Source organism: Diabrotica virgifera, chromosome 3 (assembly GCF_917563875.1).
Source record: "Diabrotica virgifera virgifera chromosome 3, PGI_DIABVI_V3a".
In the NCBI taxonomy this organism is placed as follows: Eukaryota; Metazoa; Arthropoda; class Insecta; order Coleoptera; family Chrysomelidae; genus Diabrotica; species Diabrotica virgifera.
The window spans coordinates 130,830,171-130,851,732 of record NC_065445.1 but is presented as its reverse complement, the minus strand read 5'-3'; the positions used below and the strand labels follow the sequence as shown (position 1 = coordinate 130,851,732).

At 34.0% G+C, this 21,562-nt stretch overlaps 1 protein-coding gene across 2 annotated transcripts in view; it reads right to left on the bottom strand.

Moving 5' to 3' along the window:
- Window positions 1-21,562, bottom strand: part of LOC114330581 (protein TANC2) — a 632,990-nt gene that overhangs the window by 323,438 nt on the left and 287,990 nt on the right. The gene's annotated exons all lie outside the window — the stretch shown is intronic.

Below are 21,562 nucleotides of genomic sequence, written 5' to 3'. Positions count from 1 at the left end.
AGAGGTTCTTTAAAATGTAGAGGTTTTGCAATATTTTACCGTTTATGAATGGACTAATATTGATTACACATTATGAACATACGTAAATGTCTCAAACATATGCGCTTCTCATACTTCTCAAACATATGCCCTAATAACTACTATTGTTTGGACAATGCGACTGCAGAAATGTCAGTGAAAATTAATTCTGTGGATTAGTTAATTTAAGGTTTTATCGCCCACTCTTTAATCTACTAAAAGTTCTACATTCTATTCACATAATAATATGCGCGAAAAAAAAAACGAAAAACATAAAAGAGGTAATTTAAGTAAAAGAAATCAAACAAGCAATTGGACTTAGTAAGTCCTAGGTCCTCACCCAACGTGACCTTAAATAGAGCTGGAAGTCGATATTTGAACTCTTCGTATGTAACTTTGCGTGCGTCGATTGATATAAGATTTCACTAATTTTGAGTCATTAACTTCCGGTCATAACTTTTTGTCTGGAAATGAAATCAAAACCGGAACTAAATATTCTAGCACAACTTTTCAATACGCGTCGATTGATATATGTATATGTACTATTTCTGTGACTAGAATGTGGGACTTCCTGTTATTACCCGGAAGTGATGTAAAAAGCAGAAATATTTGTATTCGTCTTGCTAAGACGCGTTGACTTATATATCGCTCGTACTATTTCGCCGACTTTAAAGCGGTATTTCCGGTTCTAACTCTGGAACCGGAAGTCAGAGGTCAAATTTCTCACATTTAATACCATCTTTGGTTTATAATTCCTTATTCGACTCCTCACTTTTGTCATTTCATATGTTCCAATAACGGTGGCGTTGTGTTTACGGACGGACAGACAGACATGTATTCAAGATTTTCACATTTTAATATTGTGTGTGTGTGTGTTTTGTGTTTTATTGGCACTGGTTTTCACAACCAACTGGCCAGTTAATTTCATAATAATTTTTTAGACTATAACTTATCACTAACTCAGGGGAGTAATAAGCAGTGTCAGCGGCGTAGCTGAAGATTGGGAGGCCTCCGCGACAATTTTTGTGGGCCCCCGTATTATAAACATAACGACAACGAATAACAGTATAATTACTAAAATATGTGTAAATGACAATATTTGGCCTTTCTTTAATAAGTCTTCATTAGTTTATAAATAGACATGAAATCCTATTATAGGTACATGTATCTTAATCCGACAAACCTATTAGTAAGTTGGTGCAATATTATATCTAAATTTACATTGAAATCATTAACTACAAAACTCTTTTTGCTAAGTTATTTTTTAAAAAGTTGAGGGGCGATCGTTAACTCTGCTATTTCAGATTGTAAAAGTGTTGATGTTAGATTAATAAAGTTAAGTATTTTAGATTGAATAGTATTGTTAACGACAAATTGAAAATTATTCATATGCTCTATAATGCATTAACTTATAATTTTTCATCGTTTTTTAGATAGCAATGAAATTTTCGTTAAAGATTTCATTACTTGTCGGAAAGCTCGACGCAAAGCCATAACAGCATCATGTCTGGATTACCACCGGGTTTCACATAACCTTTTAAGTGTTGGCAAACGCGATGGGTCCAAAGTCATAATAGTACATACGAGTAGTACATCCTATCTTTTAATACTTGCACTAAGAAATATAATCTTTTTAATTATATCCTAAAAAAACCAACTCCTGTACATCAACAACGTCATCATTCAACACTAGGTTCAGATTATGGGATGCACTGAATGGGTACGCCTGAATATACACCACTCATAACCCTTGCCCCATCATACCCCTTTCCTCTGCAGTTGTGTACGGAAAGGTGCTTTGATTGTATAAATTTTAAAATTTTATTTAAAAGACCTTCTGCACTTTGGTCTAACATGCGAATAAATCCCAAAACACTTACAACTTCTGCTTTAGAAGATACATTATTTTCATCGCAAGTTACATACCGGAAAATAAAATTAAGCTGATCGTGTTTCGAAATATCTTAAGTGGTATCAAGAATTATCGATTAAAAACAATTTTTTTTAATTAAATTCATTAATTTGTTTTCAGTTTCTGAGCCAGCAAATTTATAACTTCGTTTTGTATTTGGGGGCTCAAGTAATTTGTTATTTTTTATAAGTTATTGTTTTTATTTATTAATTTAGCAAAAACAGGATCATATTTAGCTAGTAAAAGAACCACCGACAAAAAACTACCTTTTTGGGATTCACTTTCATCTAAACTACCAACATGTCCACGAAAGTACGAAACGCTAAATTGCACCCGAAAAGTGTAAAGGTACGTATAGACATGCGCGCCGAACATTTAGCGCCGTGTGTGAGCTACGCGTTCGTGGCGGGTTTGTTAGATAGATTAGTACGCGTTAGTACCTGTTTTCAAGTGGCACACAAACGGTGCGCACACGATCCAACATCTGTCGGCGCTACAAACGAACGGCGCACACACGGCGGCGCGCATATCTATACATACCTTAAGAGTTAAGTCAATTACCCGCTTGATTATTTCCTTCCAAATTCCCTATTTTGGTGCTTTTTAGGGAAATATGTTTTGGTCCCAAATTTAAAGAAAGTAGAAGTATTAACACATTGAATGCCACGTGAGTTGTATTTAACTCACGCCTTGTTTGGCCCAGGCGCTCAGTGTGTTAAATAAAAAAAATTCACATTAACATTGAGATTCTGAATGTGGAGCCTGAAGGCACAAACAAAAAAATTTAATGTGGCGGTTAATGTTAGCTAGTGGTTAATGTTAATGGTAGCTTGAATGATTAAGGGGCCCCGACGTTAGGAGGCAGTGTCGTAGCTGACATGCCCTGCGGGCCTGTCAGCTACGACATTGTGTAGTGTGTGTGTTGAGTAAGTGTCTTGATACTTTGCAATGTCCACGTCATTGTCTTTGCAAAGAGGCGCTAATTGTATCCGAACATCTGCGGTCCCTCCGGTGAGTACCGATTCCACAAGGACAGAAACTATTTTCATTTATTAATTTATAATAAACGAAAAATCCCTGACACTGGTGAGATTCGAACTCACGACCATTCGGACCTTTCGATCCAAAGGTAGGCTGTCTTACCACTGAGCCACAGAGGGGGTCATTTTAATATTGTAAAATGGGTGAAAATGAACATTTAAAAAACAAGAATTGACAGGAACACCTCTCAAAATGATCTTAGCTTAGTTCATGGACTGCGTTTCGAGCTAAAAACCATTACCCCAGGAAACGAAGCCTAAAAATCCTTTTTTTTTTCTTCAATATTACTGTCTGCTAATTTTTAGCTGGAATATCTGGGCGGAATCAATAGAAAAGATGCACCATCTCGTGGGTATCGACATTTTTACTGCGTCATGGTTTTTTATTAACATTAAAAGAGAGAAAAAATCGGCAAAAACTGTAAGTTAACTTTATATTAGTAACCAAGTTGTGGCCGAATTTTAAATTTTTTTCTGGAAGCCGTCAGGTCCCCTTTTTGTAAAATTGCAATTTGACAAATTTTTTAACCCTCCCATGAAATATATGCATATGATGAGAAAAAGATTGTTTACTCACCCGATTTCTGCTGTTATTTTTAATAAAAGTTTGTTGTTTATTATTACCTGAAACACAGAAAAGTCATTGTATTAAATGTATATATCATTTATCTCTGCTAGAAATTTTTTAGAAATTTTGGAAGCCAATTCCAAACACCCGATAAACCTAGGTTATTTGGCCCAGGTATATTCCGACCCAGACCCTTGTAGTAGTAAGATGACATCTCATCTAATCATGTCTTAGCAACAGTAAATTCTACGGAAGCTGACGTTATTTGTTGAAGATTTGTCTGTAGAACCCTTATTGGGAACATGAAGACTGATTTGGGACAGCTCAAAGTCTGTGACCGTAGTTACCTTTCCATCGTTTCTTCTACATTTTTATTAGTGGACTTAGTTAAGTCACTTATTTGTAAGTCCCATGTATCATGTTCCACTTTTTGTCACGTGTCCATTTTATTTCCACCAGTTGGGAAAAAATGTTGATAGGCCGAAATTGGGGGATTACAGCCGTATTTATTCCGTAACAATGCTATGATCCCCCAAAATTGGGGAGCCTATTTAGAACACTGCCTAGGAAACATTTTTGTGTCTCCTGTGTTATACATCTCCTGGCCCAATTTTACACTATATTATGAGTAAGTTCTCGTGCGGCTGTCTGGTGACTTGCCGATTGGTGATATAGCTGCAGCCGTTATGTCATGTTCTCAGTTGATCCACGGGTGTTTATTAGGTTATACCTTATTCACACCTGCCCTAGGTTCTACATACCCATAGGACGTTTCCTATTGGCCAGTGGGACTTGCATGTTGCTGAGAACGAGAACTTCTCACCAAGTCTATTCTGTGTTCAGTGGAAGCTAAATCAGGTTCACAGTTTCAAACCGGTACAGGATTTTTTTCTTTAGATGACCGAATGTGCCATTCCGAGAGAGATTACCCGATCGTTGTAGAATTGTTGATAGTTTCTTAATACCACGGAATTTTTCATTTCATTAAATTTTTATTAATAATTTAGTACTTAATAATTATTGATAACTTCAGTACACAACCTGTCACAACCAATCCTGCAGCATATAAACATTCTCGTGAAAATAGTATTGTTAGTTGAAATAACGGATTTATGGGAAAAATCAGTTCCTTTCTACAGTTACAGGGAGGCATTCAAGTTAGTCTAGTTAAAGTACACACAACACACAACCAAACTTATATGGAATCACCATGTATTTCAAAGTAATATTTATTTCTTTTAATAATTATTTATTGAAATGAAAAATCAAGATATACCAGCAAAATTAATCAGATTAACAAAAATGACCATGGATGGAGCTCGAGCCAAAGTAACAACAGAAGAAGGTAGCACAAAATCAATTGCAATAGAAACAGGAGTGCGACAAGGCGACTCACTGTCAACCACATTATTCAACATAGCACTAGAAGGAACAGTCAAGGCCAGCAAAATTAAAGGAACTATAGCCCACTCCTCAACACAAACAGTTGCATATGCAGATGATTTAGTTCTTATGGGAAGAGACAAGGAAAGATTAAAAGAAGCAGTAACAATCCTGGCAAAAGAAGCACGGAAAAGAGGTCTAGAAATTAACGAAGGAAAAACAAAATATCTACTCTGCTCTAGAAGAGAAGATAACAGGATGAGAGAAATCAAAATAGAAAACTACACTTTTGAAAGAGTCCAACAATTTAAATATTTGGGAGTAATAGTGAATGGCCAAAACAAGAGAAGTGAAGAAGTAACGGAACGAATACTAACAGGCAACAAAACATACTGGAGATATCATAGGCTTATGAAGGACAAGAACTTATCCAGAAATACAAAACTGAAAATATACAGAGTTGCAATCAGACCAGTAGTTACGTACGCAGCTGAGACAATGTGCCTCACGGAAAAAGATGAAGAAAAATTGAGAATATTCGAAAGGAAAATCCTCAGACGCATTATGGGCCCGATAAGAATGGACAACGGAGAAATGAAAAGAAGAATGAACCATGAACTAAGAGACATAATGAAGGGAGAAGATATAGTTAGATTTATTAAATCAGAGGCTGAGATGGCTGGGACACATAGAAAGAAGGAAAAACGACCGACTGATTAAGAAGATCACCAAATGGAAACCGGCAACTGAAAGACCAAGAGGAAGACCCAGAGAGAGATGGGAGGACCAGGTCATGAGAGATATCAAAATTCTGGAAGTGAGAAACTGGAGGGAACTATGCACATATCGAAATGAGTGGAAGAAAATAGTAACGAAAGCCAAGTCATACAACAAACTTTGACAACATACAAGTGGAATGCGGAGTGATTCACCGCAATAAGCGAATCTGAGAGCTCTAAGTAAGAGCGGCAAACATTCCACCTGGAATGAAAAGCCCTGATGATGATTTATTTCTTTTAAAAAAACTTGTTATTGTTGCCTAGAATAAAGGTTTTAATTGAAAATAAACAAATATACAGGGTGTCCAGAAACTCTACAGACAAACGAAGACAGGAGATTCTTCAGATAATTTTAAGAAAATTTAACCCAATTTAATTAGTCCGAAAATGCTTCCTAAGGGAGCTAGAGCTCTTTGAAGATGGCGTCTTGTAATTAGTTTTTCTTAAATACCTCCAGAACGCTTCTATTTAGAAAAACAAAAATTGGTACGCGTATTTATCTTCAAGATATAAATCTAATCCATGCATTGCAAATTTCTAGTACCGATCATAGGCGTCCGGTTTGGGTAGGGCAACGGTTATTTTATCGCATAACTTTTTTATCTTTAACTTTTATGCATTTCTGACACTGGATTATTAAATTGTGAAGTATTATAGTACTAAAAGATACTCTTGTTTTAAATCGGTAGGACACTCCGTTTTCTAGAAAAATCGATTTGAAAATTTTTCGCTTTTTGAATTAAAAAAAAAAAAATTAAAAAAAAAAACTGTTTAGAAAGACGAAAACTGGTACATTTAGTTATATGCCAGAGATAAATCGATTTCATTAATTTCGAATTTCTAGTACTGGTCATAGGCGTCCGTTTTGGGTAGGTCAACAGTTATTTTATAGCATAACTTTTTTGTCTTGAATTTTTGAGCATTTTTGACACTAGATTATTAAATTATGAGGTATTCGAGTACTAAAAGTTACTCTTACTTTATATTGGTAAAATTCTTCGTTTTTTGTTGAACAGTTCTTTCAATCTTTTTTCAAATTCCAAAAACGAAAAACTTTCAAATCGATTTTTCTAGAACACGGTGTGTCCTACCGACTTAAAGCAAGAGTACCTTTTAGTACTAGAATACCTCACAATTTAATAAACCGGTATCAAAAATTCATAAAAGTTAAGGACAAAAAAGTTATGCGATAAAATGCCCGTTGCTCTACCCAAACTGGACGCCTATGACCGGTATTAGAAATTTGCAATGGATGGAATCGATTCATCTCTGAAAAGTAAATATGCATACCAATTTTCGTTTTTCTAAATGGAAGCGTTCTGGAGGTATTTAAGAAAAACTAATTTCATGACGCCATCTTCAAAGAGCTCTAGCTCCCTTAAGAAGCATTTTCGGACTACGTGAATTGGGTTAAATTGTCTTAAAAATTATCCGAGGAATCTCCTGTCTTCGTTTGTCGGTAGAGTTTCTGGACACCCTGTATAAGACAATCGGATAGTACAGCTCGGTATGGTATATGTTATTTGCTTGAGTTGTAAATTGAACAAAAATAAAAAAATATGAAAAAAATTTTTTAAGAAACGCTTTTCTTTAGTTACGAGTGACTAAAATTAAAAATATTATAAACAAATCAACTAAAAAGCAAAAAATAAAAAAAATTTAAAAAATCTAACACATTCGTCAAAGAACAGCGTGGCGCGTCTTCATCGAATAAACGGTTTTCTCCCCACGCTTTTCTTTAACGAATGTGTTACATTTTTTCAATTTTTTTTTATTTTTTGCTTTTTAGTTGATTTGTTTATAATATTTTTAATTTTAGTCACTCGTAACTAAAGAAAAGCGTTTCTTAAAAAATTTTTTTTCATATTTTTTTATTTTTTACTATTTAGTCTTCCACTTTTCAAACATTAAAATATATCGTCATGTTTATTACAATATGTATAAAACATATGATGTACTAACATGAAAAGTAGTCGGAATCGGCAAAAAATTTGAAACTTTATTGTTTATTTATGAAGCATAACGTAAATAATTAACGTAAAAAGTGAAATTATGTATAGTTCCTATCATTAGCTACAATCCGTAAAAGTTTCAAGTTTCTACATTGTAAAAAACAAGAAAATTTAAGCATTTTCCATTAAAATCGTTTTTTTTTATTTAAACAATTAATAAACAGAAAAAAAAATTATTGACTATTCGTGTATTGTTCTCGGGAATGCATATGTCTGCAAATTTTCATTCATTTGCATTGAAGAAAAGGCAGTCAAATTAACGTCTAAAGATTTGACGCAAACTATTGAACTAAATAAAAGCGATTAATAAATAAACTAACTTTTGGCGTCCAAAAACGAAAATATGCCTCATGTGGGGTTATAGAACTTACAACGGGGAAAGATTATTGGTCTCGTGGCTCGTGGAGAAAGTAATGTTCTCAGAGGGTCATAGCTATAGAGCTAGGCGTAACACAGGCACTCTTATTAATAAACACGGACTAAAACCCGACTAACTTTAGTCCCCGGACTAAGTCAATACCCCTTTTAATAAACAGCGACTAACTATGGACTAAGCTAAACCCTCTTTAGTGTCTTTAGTCTCGGACTAAAATTTAATCCGAGGTAATAGCATATTTAAACCAAGACTAACTTGACGTTTTGTATTCATAACCTTACAAACTTGCTATGCTAAATACATTAGGTGTTTGCTTTTGCTTGCTTTTATATAATAACATTATTATATTATTATTGATAATGGAGAGAGATTATTTTATTAATCATTTAAGATTAATAGACGAATTAAATGACGATAGAAATCAGCGCAACCATATTCCTCTTGTGACTTGTGAGTAAAGACTGGATTATATGCAAAATGCATATGCATATATATGCTGCATATTTCTCATGTTTTTCATAAATGCATATGCCTTGCATATTTGGAGATTTAAGAGCATATAAATGCATATTTTGATGGGAATTTACTCTACCCCATTTAAAAATAAGGTATATATTAGTAACATCAACATCCATTAAAATAAAATGTGAAAGTAAATATTTTGCTGTTAAGCTCCTTTGTTGTTGTACCCATAAACATAATGGGCGTTATTTATAGCTGCAGGTATCATTATCCGGATATTTAAGATTTATAGACTTCTCAGAATTTACAAATTACCTAAGTAAATACCGATTATATTTTGAATAACATTACAAATATTACCTGTACTTTCTGCTGGTGTCGGCCAACTATGAATTATTCTGGGAAAACCAACCAAAACGAAATTTTAAGCATTTTAAGGGTAGGATAGATTATTTTATTTTATGAATGGTTAGTCTTAAATCAATCGCCGATTATTCAACTTTTGTGATTGCAAGTTATTGACTATACTGTGTAAAAAAATCATTTTATTATTATTGTGAAAATGCCTAAAGTAGCAAGGGAAAAATCAAGTCTTCTCAGAAGTTGGATTGGAAGTAACAATCATCTAAAAGTTATCGACAGTGAAAGTATGTTTTGCACCATTTGTGATAAAAAGGTAAGTTCTCCACTTCAATAGATTTTTAAACTTATCAAACTTCTTTGCACATCTATGTGTCTGTCTATTCTAAAATGACAAACCGTCCCATTTCTTCAAAAACTGTTTTTTAAAGTTCGCAACGGTTTGGCTTATACAGAGCGAGGTGTTGAGAGTGGCCCACCCTGTATACTACGGTACACTGACTGTACTTTATTGTTTGACGATTTCAATTTCACTTTGAGAAATAAAAAAAAATTGGGGGAGGTTTAAAAAGTTTGATCATTTTAATGTAGGTATCTATTTACGAAAACATCTAAAACATCATTATCATTATATTCCAGATTCCATGTCAAAAGAAATTCCAAGTAGTTCAACACATAAAAACTTCACTTCACCAAACTAAGCTATCAAAAAATGATAATAAACCTCGCCAGCAGATTCTACAGAACAGTTTGCAGATTCAGAATACGTCAGTTGGGCAAGAAACCTTTGCAAAGGATTTATGCCATTTTTTTTTGAACTGCAATATCCCTCTGCACAAGTTAGAACATAAATCGTGTCAAAACTTTTTAAAAACTTATTGCAAGATTAAAGATAAACCAGCTCAAATACCAAGTTCTTCAACTCTTCGGAAAAAATATGTCAGTGCATGTTACAAAGATGTGATGACGAGTATTAAAAATCAGTTAAAAGCCGAATATCTTTGGATTTCCGTCGACGAAACAACGGATACAAAGGGTCGACAAATTGCGAATCTAATTGTTGGAGTTCTTAACGACTCTGGCGATTTTAAAAACTCATACTTAATTAGTGTAAAATGTTTGGAAAAAACAAACTATGCTACAATAGCTAGATTTGTTAACGAATCCCTAACAAATTTTTTTTTACCTGATCAAGTACCATTTGAAAAAATATTATTAATGCTTAGTGATGCCGCCTCATATATGATGAAAGCTGCATCCAATCTTAAAATCTTTTTCCCTAATTTAATTCACTGTACATGTTTGGCGCACGGCCTAAACAGAGTTGCAGAGAAAGTTAGAATTGAATTTCCCAATGTAAACACCTTAATAAATAATGTAAAAAAAGTATTTCTGAAAGCACCACTACGTGTACAGGTATATAGGGAGATGCTTCCCGATATTCCTTTACCACCAGAACCAGTATTAACCAGATGGGGAACTTGGCTTAAAAGTGCTATATTTTTATCTGAACACTACGACGACATCAAAAGCGTTATTTCAAGTTTTGATCCGACTTGTACCGCTATTGATAACTGTCAAAATATTTTTAAAGAAAAGTCTATTAAAAATCAATTGTTGTATATAAAATCGAATTTCGATATCATTGAAAGTTCAATTACAAAATTAGAGGCTCAAAATTTATGTCTTCACAATAGTATGTCTATTGTTGATTCGGTTAAACAGAAAATAACAAATCTGAATGGGGAAATTGGAGTAAAAATTAAAGATAAACTTGATGACGTTTTAAACAAAAATGAGGGTTTCACTTTATTGCGTTCAATAAATAATATAATCAATTTTGGAAACTTCGATGAAAATATTAATATGGATCCGTCTCTAATAGCAAAGTTTAAATATGCCCCAATTACATCTTGTGACGTTGAGAGATCTTTTTCTGCCTATAAACAAATATTAACAGATAGAAGACATAATATTAGTTTAGAAAATATGAATCAATATATGATTATTTATTGTAACAATAAAAATATGTAAATTTGTTTTATTGTACTCTTTTTATAATATTAGTTTAGAAAATATGAATCAATATTGTAACAATAAAAATATGTACATTTATTTTATTGTACTCTTATTTATCTTGTGGTCAAAATAAAATATTTTGCCGTTTTATTTGTCACAAAACCTGAAGTTAAAAAAATATATTAAGAAATAATAATACAATTTGGTTTAAATTCAAACCTATTTATTTATTTTTATTATTTTTTATTTATTTATGTATTTAACGTAAACCATAAAATTATTCATATAAAAATAAGTGCATATATAAATGCATATTTGCATGTTAATTGTGCATATTCAGCTTGTTTTAAAATGCATATTGCATGCATATTTTAGACATTTTTTAGTGCATATTTTCCAGTCTCTACTTGTGAGTCACATTAAAATACACAAAATTAGGAAAAATTCTTTAGTTTATAGAAGTTAGAAGGTAAATTTAAAGTCAAATACCGATTTTCAAAAGGTACAGCGGTTAATATGAAACATAAAATAATAATACAATAATATAAAATATAAAACACCAGGTAGCACCTTCTCAGAACGAAGTCCAACAAAAATTACCTAAAATGTATGCAGAAATGGCACCGAACCGAACAGCTGTTCGGTTTAGAGGAAAGAGAGGTTAAATCCTCTACATTTTTCTTCTTTTTCGCAAAATTCTCTCGACTTTTCTTCTTTTTCACAAGGGTTGCCAACATTAATTTGTTGTAACTAGGACTAAAGAAGGTTTAGTTAGTCCGAGCTTAGTCGGTGTTTATTAATGACAATCTTAAAATGAAGTTAGTACTCGCTTAATCTCGGACTAACTAGTCCGAGACTAACGTCGGACTAAGCAATTTTTATTAATAAGGCAGAGGGAGTTCTGCCCAAAACCTATGCTAGGTAACAGGAACTAGAAAAGTTCAAAAATAAAGCAAGGAAAAGTCGCCAAAAAGTAATAACGGCTCGCCACGATCGATTAATTGTCCAATCAGCTGGAAGACATCTAACCATTTCTCAACTGCAGGTCCAAAGGCAGGTTTTGGAAGCTACAGGTGTAACTGTTTCAGTTGAAACGATAGGAAGAAGAGTTCGTATAAAGAAGTATACAGCAGGAGACAGTTATGGGTTCCCGAGTTATCCAGGCAGCACAAGATGGATCGCCTAAATTGGTGTCTTCACCACCAAAACTTGAACATTGGGAATTGACAAAATGTGCTATTTTCAGAAAAAAGTCAGGATTTGTGTAAAATCAGATGACCCACGAAATCGTGCACTTAGAGGTCGAGGAAGACAATCAAGAACGAAAACTATCAGATCTGTTCACAAATGTACAAGGGGAAGAGTAATGTTCTGGAGAGGAATTGTGATCCGTAAAAAAACTCCTTTAATTTTCATCCAATCAACTTTAACTGCTAACAGGTATGTTGATAACCTGAGGTCAGGCTCTGGAGAGGTGCAACAGGAGAAAATTTAATTTTATTGCATGATAATAGACCTCCACATACCATTAGAGTGACTAGAGACATCATTGAAGCAGAAGGTATCCCCTGTTTGGAGTGGCCTGCTTGCTCACCCGAGCTTAACCCTATAGAGTATTTGTGAAATATGCTTAAAAGAAAAATTGGAGCTCGCAGGGAAGAATGGAGCAACCTACCACAATAAAATGTTGATAATTTGCTTAGGAACGTGCCCACGCAAACTGAAGCTTGCATAAGGACTAGAGGTGATTGCACTGACTACCAGAAAAAACAAAAAAAAAAAATAAAAAAAAAACAATTTAAACATTCGTTTTACAATAAAATTTTGTATCCTATTGACTTTAAAACCAGTACTTTCAATTTGTTTGTTAAATACTTTATTGTTTTATTTGTTTGATGTATATTGTTTGACTTCGTGTGTTCGTTTTTCTTTATTCACACGAAATAATAAGAAATATCAGATGATTCCATATAAGTTTGGTTGTGTGTACTATTAGTGTGAGTAACTAGAACATCAAAGTTGCCATTTTAATAAACTATTATTGTCATCTGTCTTCGCTCATTCTTATTAAAATGCGTGTTGAGAATGAGTTTCAATCATCTTGCTTAGCGGTGTCATAGCATGTCTGGACCATCCACCATTAATTTTTATTCATTATTTTTTTAAACCTCTGAAATCTAATTATGAGATTCTATAGTCTGTTCGCTAAACTCAGACGCAACTTTTTAGATATTTTAGTCGGTAATTTTGCCTATTTTAGTAAAATTGGCAAAAAATAATTAGTAAATAGTTAATAATCACTAAATAGTTAGTAATTTTGCCAATTTTTGCAAAATTGGCAAAAAACAAAAAAATTATCGACTAAAATATCTAGCCAGTTGCGTTTGAGTTTAGCGAACCGACTATATCCGTTCTGCACCATTCTTTTTAATTTATTGGGGTCAGATGTAACAATTTAATATAACGTATCCCCTATATAATCTTCATGAAACTCAAAACTCCGTAACATATTTCATTTGGCATCTCTTTTTCCGCTTTTTTTTACATGAAAATCATGAAAACGTTGATTTTATATTGCAACGTTAAAAGTAGTTAGAAAAGTTTAAGGTTTGTTTTATTTCTTAAAAGAGATTATTATAAATATGTGCATGATTATCTTCTAATCTATTGCTTAATTTAAATCATCACTCATAATAGTTATTTATGATATAAGTGTTAAAAGTACACGTTTAAGGCACGCATGTGAAAGTTTACAGAATGAGCGATAGCGAGTTCTGCAATTCACATGAGTGCCTTAAAAATGTACTTTTTAACACGCATATCATACAATATTTTTTCTACAAACTAATTACAGGACAATATCTACAAAAACTTTTACTTGAACTTGACTGACATTCCATTTTTATATTTTTTTTGACATTACATCAAAATTGCCTATACGGTCAATACGAACTGCAGTGCCCTAAAATTTTTAAAGCACTAGTGCCTTAAAGTAGCATTTTTAACGCTCGTATGGAGTGCTAAAACACAATTTAACACGGTTCTAGAAAAATATTATTTATATTCTTCAATGGGAATTAACCATAATTTTAAAATACGTTATCTTAACGTTTTGATTTAAACCTAAAAAGTGAAAATTTTAAAAATGCTTTGTAAGGCAAAAATATCTCATATAGACGACGGAACCACGATAAAGCACTGCTATGACTATAAAACTGCAAAAATGTCGTATCACGATTCATGATGAAACATTAGATAATAATTAAGTATTTTCTATGGGAAATAAGCCACAATTTTACTAAAAAATGAATTTATTAACGTTTCGAAGCCCAAATGGGGTTTCGTTGTCAAAATACAAAATACTATTAAAATGAACAAAAATGTTGTTGCTAAGTAAAAAAATTCTTCTAATAATTTATTTAATCTGACTCATTTATATTGGCAATTTATGAGTTGCGTTCCTGGGACGACTTTACTAAAAGATAGTTCATTCGATTACATGAAATCAATCCCAACTCAAGAATATCCGTCGCAAAAAAATCATAGCATGTGATCTGTCTTTAAAAAGACAACCAAATGCAACGATGACAGTAAAATTCTCGCGTTAGAGATTCCATAGTAAATCACGAGGGAAAACCAGGAAAAAATCTCGTGATACTATACCGACATCGTAAGTATTTGGTCTTACATCTAATTTACCTTCAAAAAACTAATACCAAATTCTGACTTTAATATGTTTAAATTATAAATAATATTAATAATACATAGATACACAATAAGTAATACTAAAATATAAAATTTGTACTAACTCGATATGTTATTGACTTACTAATCGTAGTATTTTCTTTCTATTGACTTCCTCTTTCAGTATGGGTAACCACATCCTACTGCATTCTACTGAGGAATTTGCGACACAATTGGGTTCATTTAGCATAATTAGAGCCGCTTCTTTGATTTTTCTCTTTTTACTATCTGATTCTTTCAGGACTATACTTGAATCTCTACACTGAACTCTATGTTCATTATCCCATGCGTGTTGACATATTTGAGATCTATCAAATTCTCTATTTTTAATATAAGACTGATGTTCACTTATTCTAACGTTTAATGGTCTTGATGTTTCACCTAAATAAAATTGTTCGCATTCACAAGGTATTTTATAAATGCAATTCTTTGTTCTTTCTTGTTCATTGTTAGGTTTATGTCAACACGCATGGGATGATGAACATAGAGTTCAGTGGAGAGATTCAAGTATAGTCCTGAGAGAATCAGATAGTAAAAAGAGAAAAATCAAAGAAGCGGCTCTAATTATGCTAAATGAAACCAATTGTGTCGCAAATTCCTCGGTAGAATGCAGTAGGATGTGGTTACCCATACTTAGTGTGACCAACTAGCCCGAAAAATCCGGGACATGACCCGAATTACAAAGTCGTGTCCCGGCGTCCCGGACAAGGCTTCCGGGCCATCCGAATTTTTAACGTTTTGATAGAATTCTATTTTGAAATTTTGAATACATCATTCTTCTAAGAATTCACATCAAATTGAATTGGTGGGACGAAAAAAAGTCGACAATTTCTAGACTGTTATACTAATACCACATCCAAAATGCATGCATTTTATATCGTCGTATTATAGTTCTACGAAAACTCTAACTGGACTTTTTCCGGATTCTGTATTTTAATTACCTATCGTCTTCTGAAAAGACGATTTAAAAATATGAATATCAAATAATGATAATTATATTTTAACCCAAGGTTCAATTTACATGGAAATCCAACATTAGTTGATTTTCTAATTTTTCGTTTTTTGAGAACAATTTCCGGCTTGAAAGTCGAAACGTCAAAAACAAAAAAAGTCAAAAAACAAAAATGTAATTATCATTACAACCCATTCCATCAAAAAATTTTTTGTCAATATAAAAATTTTAAATAATCAATAAAATGATGATATTAAAGTTTTATATTTAAAAAAATGGCCCGATTTTCATTGAAAAGTCCCGGATTTTAGGTAGTTTTTTCAGTCTTGTCCCGAATTCGACTAAATTGGAGTTGGTCACACTACCGATACTGAAAGAGGAAGTCAATAGAAAGAAAATACCACGATTAGTAAGTCAATAACATATCGAGTTAGTACAAATTTTATATTTTAGTATTACTTATTGTGTATCTATGTATTATTAATATTATTTATAATTTAAACATATTAAAGTCAGAATTTGGTATTAGTTTTTTGAAGGTAAATTAGATGTAAGACCAAATATTACGATGTCGGGATAGTATCACGAGATTTTTTTCCTGGTTCTCCCTCGTGATTTACTATGGAATCTCTAACGCGAGAATTTTACTGTCATCGTTGCATTTGGTTGTCTTTTTAAAGACAGATCACATGCTATGGTTTTTTTGCGACGGATATTCTTGAGCTGGGATTGATTTCATGTAATCGAATGAACTATCTTTTAGTAAAGTCGTCCCAGGAACGCAACTCATAAATTGCCAATATAAATGAGTCAGATTAAATAAATTATTAGAAGAATTTTTTTACTTAGCAACAACATTTTTGTTTATTTTAATAGTATTTTGTATTTTGACAACGAAACCCGATTTGGGCTTCGAAACGTTAATAAATTCATTTTTTAGTAAAATTGTGGCTTATTTCCCATAGAAAATACTTAATTATAAAAATGCCACAAGGAAATAGCTTCAGAACAACATTAGATAATAAAGCTAAAAAACTGAAAGAACGAACATTGGCAACGTTGATAAGATCAAGAAGAGAGAACCTTAACAACGAACTTATCGAGTTCGATAAGTTAACGAAAGATGAACATTGTGATTACCAAAGGATTACTAAAATTAAAACCAGAAGTTAATAGAAAGCTAGGTAGACCGAAAACAAGTTAAAGAGAAGGTATGCAGAAAGGCGAGAAAAAGAAACTTAGAGGAGTACCTATGAAACAACCGGACGAAGTGAAGTGGCGATTGGACGTCGGAAAACAGCGCAAAATGTTATAACTGACTTATAGCAGTATTAAATCGAAAAAATATTTTGACAATGAATTTCGAAGTGTCAATGGGAACATCAAAATAAGGGTATTTTCAATTGTAATTTTTAGTTAATTATTCTCATTCTTCTTTGGATGCCGTCTTCTTAGCGAAGGTTGGCGATGACTTCTACAAAGTCGTCTCTATTTTGGGATTTTCTTATTAGACTTTGAAAGTCTAATCCTGTCCATTCTTTGATGTTACGCAGCCAGGTCATTTGTCGTCTACCCGGGCCGCGTCCTCCTTCTATCTTCCCTTCTATAATAAGTTGAAGGAAGTTATACCTACTACTACTATCGGTTTACAGCGTTCTCCGACGCCTTCCGACTCCTAACCGCCATTCTTCTCTGTTTAACCATAGACCTGGAGGGATTTCCCTTTCCTCTAGTTCTTTTTCAATTCCCTCCCTCCAGCTTCTTCTCGGCCTTCCTCTTTTTCTTCTCCCTTGTGGTGTCCATGCCAAAATCTGTTTAGGGATCCTGTCATCTGGCATTCTCTGTACATGGCCGTACCATACCAGTTGTTTTGTTTTTATGTCATCAATTATTGTATGTGTTACTCCCATCATTTCTCGTATTCTCTCGTTCGGTATCCGATCTCTTCTTGATTTGCCTGCTGCTCTTCTCCAGAAGTCCATTTCTGTTACTAGTAACATTTTCTGCGATCTTTGTTTCAGTGGCTAAACTTCACTGCCATATGTGCTTATACTTTTAAGTATGCTATTGTATATAAGCTGTTTGTTCGCTTTAGATATTGTCTGGTCCCACAGAATGCCGTTCATCACGGATATGGCTTTTCTACTTTGTATGTTTCTGTCTTTTATAGCAGCATCGAGTGTTCCATCTTGAGTTATCTTCATGCCCAGGTATTTGTATTCATCGCAGTGTTTAATTTCTACCCCATCGTCTAATGTAATGGACTGCTTTGTTCCTCCAATACACATGGCTTCAGTTTTCTTAATGTTGACGTCGAGGCCCCATTTGTTATATTCTTCTATTAGCTTCCGCGTCATGTAACTTAAGTCGTCATGATCTTGAGCAATCAGAATTTGGTCATCAGCGAAACATAAAGTGTATAGTGTTGTGTCGTCATTGAGAGGGATTCCCATGCCATTACATTTTCTTTTCCACAGCTTGAGTGCTTGTTCCAGATAAATTTTAAAAAGGGTAGGCGAAATACAACAACCCTGCTTCAATCCTTTCGTGACCTTAAATCCCTCAGACATCCTTGATCCAGTTTTCATTTTTGCAGTCGTTCCATTATACAGACTTTGGACTGCTTTGATAAGACCATGTTTAATGTTGGTTTGATGTAGGGTTGACCATAGTTTGCTGAGGGGCACACTGTCATATGCTTTTTGTAAGTCTACGTATACCAGGTGAACTTCTTTATTGACGGCTGTTTTTTTCTCAATAAATTGCGTAATAGAGTACAGGTGGTCTACTGTGGACCGCCCAGCTCTAAAGCCAGCTTGCTCCTCTGCTTCGTACTCTCTATAGTCATTTTCTATTTTGTTCTTAATAAGTTTCCCATACATCCTACTTATTGTGCTGTTTACCGCAATTCCTCTGTAATTTTCACATTGATCCTTGCTGCCCTTTTTGTGGATTGTTGACATGATAGATAATTTCCATTCTTTTGGTAATTCCGCACCATTTAAGCAATCTTGGAAGAGTTTTCTTAGCTGTTCTTGAAGTTTGTGTGTTCCGGCTTTCACTAATTCTGCAGGGATGTCACCATGACCAGGGGATTTTCCATTTTTCAGGGATTTGGTTATTTTTTCCATCTCTGATTTACTTATTTGTAATGGTGATGAATTTATATGTATACCTATCGTGTTGTCTTCTATGTTAACAAATTCTGTTCTTTGTTCTGTTAGTAATTTTTTGAAATATTCTTCCCATTTTTCCGTTGTTATTGGTGATATAACGTCTTTTTTCTTATTAGTTCTCATATTTTTAATTAATCTCCAACTCTCTGTGCTTCTTCTACCTCCTATGTAAGTGTTGATTTTGTGGCAGTTCTTTTCCCATGATTCGTTCTTTTTTTGAGTTATCTTCTTTCTTACTTTGGCTTGGGCTTCTTTGTAAATTATTTTATCGTTGTCTGTTTTTGTTGATAGGAACGTTTGGTATTTCCGACGTTTATCTGTAATTTCTTTTTCTACTTATTCATCCCACCAGTATGGTTTTATTCCTTTATGGTTTTCGTCACATTTCCCCAGTGCTTCTTCTGCTGCCAAATTAATGGCCTTTTTGATGTGTTCGTAGTGTTCTTCGGTATTTTCAAAGCTACCACTTTCTAATTTTTCGTCTAAACGTTTTTAATACAATAGCTTTACACTCTCATGGTTTAGACTGTATAGATTGTACCGTACTTATTTTATTAACTGATTTGACTCGATGTGCTCTTTTTCTTTTTCATATCTGTTTGGGAGTACCGCTTTAACTTTTAGCATATGACGATCGGTGCCACATGATGGCCCTCTGGCTGCTCGCACATCTTGTATTTTAATTGTAGTTCTCTGTCTTACAACGCTATCATCTATTATAGATTTCAGATTTCTGGTCTGTTGTATCCAGGTGTACTTATGTATATCACGGTATGGATAAAATCCATTTAATATTTTTAAGTTATTTTGTGTGCATGTTGATATTAATCTGGTTCCATTATCGTTTCTGGTATTTTCACCGTGTGATCCTACCACTTTGTTGTTAAATTCCCGTCCAACTCTGCTATTGAAATCTCCTAGAAGTATGATCTCTCTAGATGTTCCTACTTTTATAATTTCATCGTTCAGTTGCTCGAAGAATTCATCTTTATTGTTGATCAATGCGTCTTCATTAATGCCATATACTCCTAGTATGGCTATTCTGCTTCCTTTTATCGTGATGTTCATTTTTATAAACCTCTGATTAATTGCTTCCCAAGAGGTAATATATCTTCTTAAAGTTTTGCGAAAAACAATAACAACTCCTTGTTGTGCTCTTTGGTCTTTAGTTACTCCACTATAGAACATGTCATAGTGACCCCACTTTTCGGAACCACTACCCTTCTTTTTAGTTTCCGTAAGCATCGCGATATCTATCTCTGCATTTTTGAGTTCTGACATGATTTCTGGTGTTTTTCGGGAGATACCTTGCACATTCCATGTACAAAAACTCATTAACCGTTTTCTTTGCAGTTTTCGTTTAGGCTTTTTAACATTGTACGTGTTTTATAAGTACCGAGGAGTTAGCTCGGTGCCTTAACCCCCAACCTAGAGGGCCAGATATTTTACATCGGAGTATCCTTCTCCTATGCGAGTTGCTTCCACTACAGATAGAGAGTCCCACCTACCCCGATCTTATACTATCCCTAAAATCAAGGGTTGCCAGCTCCGCCACCTTCGCCGTACCAAAAAGTAGTCTTCGTCGCCTTGGATGCCGTTCTGGACTTCATCCGTAACCCTGGACAAGGGACCCTTAGCAGGTGCTAGCTTCCCGGGTCAAGAAGCTCCTGGAATCTGCGGAGGGCAGGGATTGATTCACTTTCCCTGATAGAACTATCCAATAGAATCCAAGGATTCTAAAGGAGTTCCTACCCGCTACCGCTACAGGAAGTTATACCTGTCGTGTCTAAATATGTGTCCAAGATATATGTTTTAAGTTTCTTGACAATTTATGTGAGTTCACGTTCTCTATTCATACGCCTTAAAACTTCTTCATTTCTAACGCGATCGGTCCATGGAATTTTCAGCATACGACGAAATATCCACATCTCAAAGCTCTCTAAACGTCGTAACGAGCTGACTGTTAACGTCCAAGCTTCCACGCCGTGTAATAGTACACTACATACATAACACTTTTTCATGCGGTATCGTAGGGACAGATCAAGATTGCGGGCAGTGAGTAACTGTCGCATCTTTAAGAAGGTGTTTCTTGCCTGTTCTATTCTACATTTAATCTCTTGTTCTTGGTCTAAGGTTTCATGTATCCAACATCCTAGGTACTTAAACTTTTTCACTTGTTCAACGAGATTGTTGTTGACTAGGATGTTTATAGCTGGTGTGTGCTTTTTTGAAATTACCACGGTTTTAGTTTTTTTACATTCACCTTAAGACCATATAGTTCTCCTTCTCGCACTACTTTGGTTAACAGAATTTGTAGTTGTTCTTCACTGCCAGCAATCAGTACTGTATCATCGGCGTACCTGATGTTGTTCACGATTTTTCCATTGACTTTTATTCATTCTTGTGCTTCATCTAGAGCTCGTGCAAAAATTTCCTCTGAGTACAAGTTGAATAATAGTGGTGATAATATACAACCTTGTCTAACTCCTCTTTGGATGCTTATGGTTTCAGTATCACCCATTTTGGTTCTAACAGAGGCGTTTTGATTCTAGTAGAGTTCACGTATGGATCCCTATGTTTCACGTACGTTAATGTCGTTTGGATCCAGGTTCTTTTTTTGCAAGCATCCTATTAGCTGATCATTTTTGACTTTGTCAAAAGCCTTTTCATAGTCTAAAAGCACAAGTTGACATCTTTTTGTTAATCCCGACACTTTTGCATGAGAACAATGAAACTGAACAAAGCTTCTCGAGTGCCCATA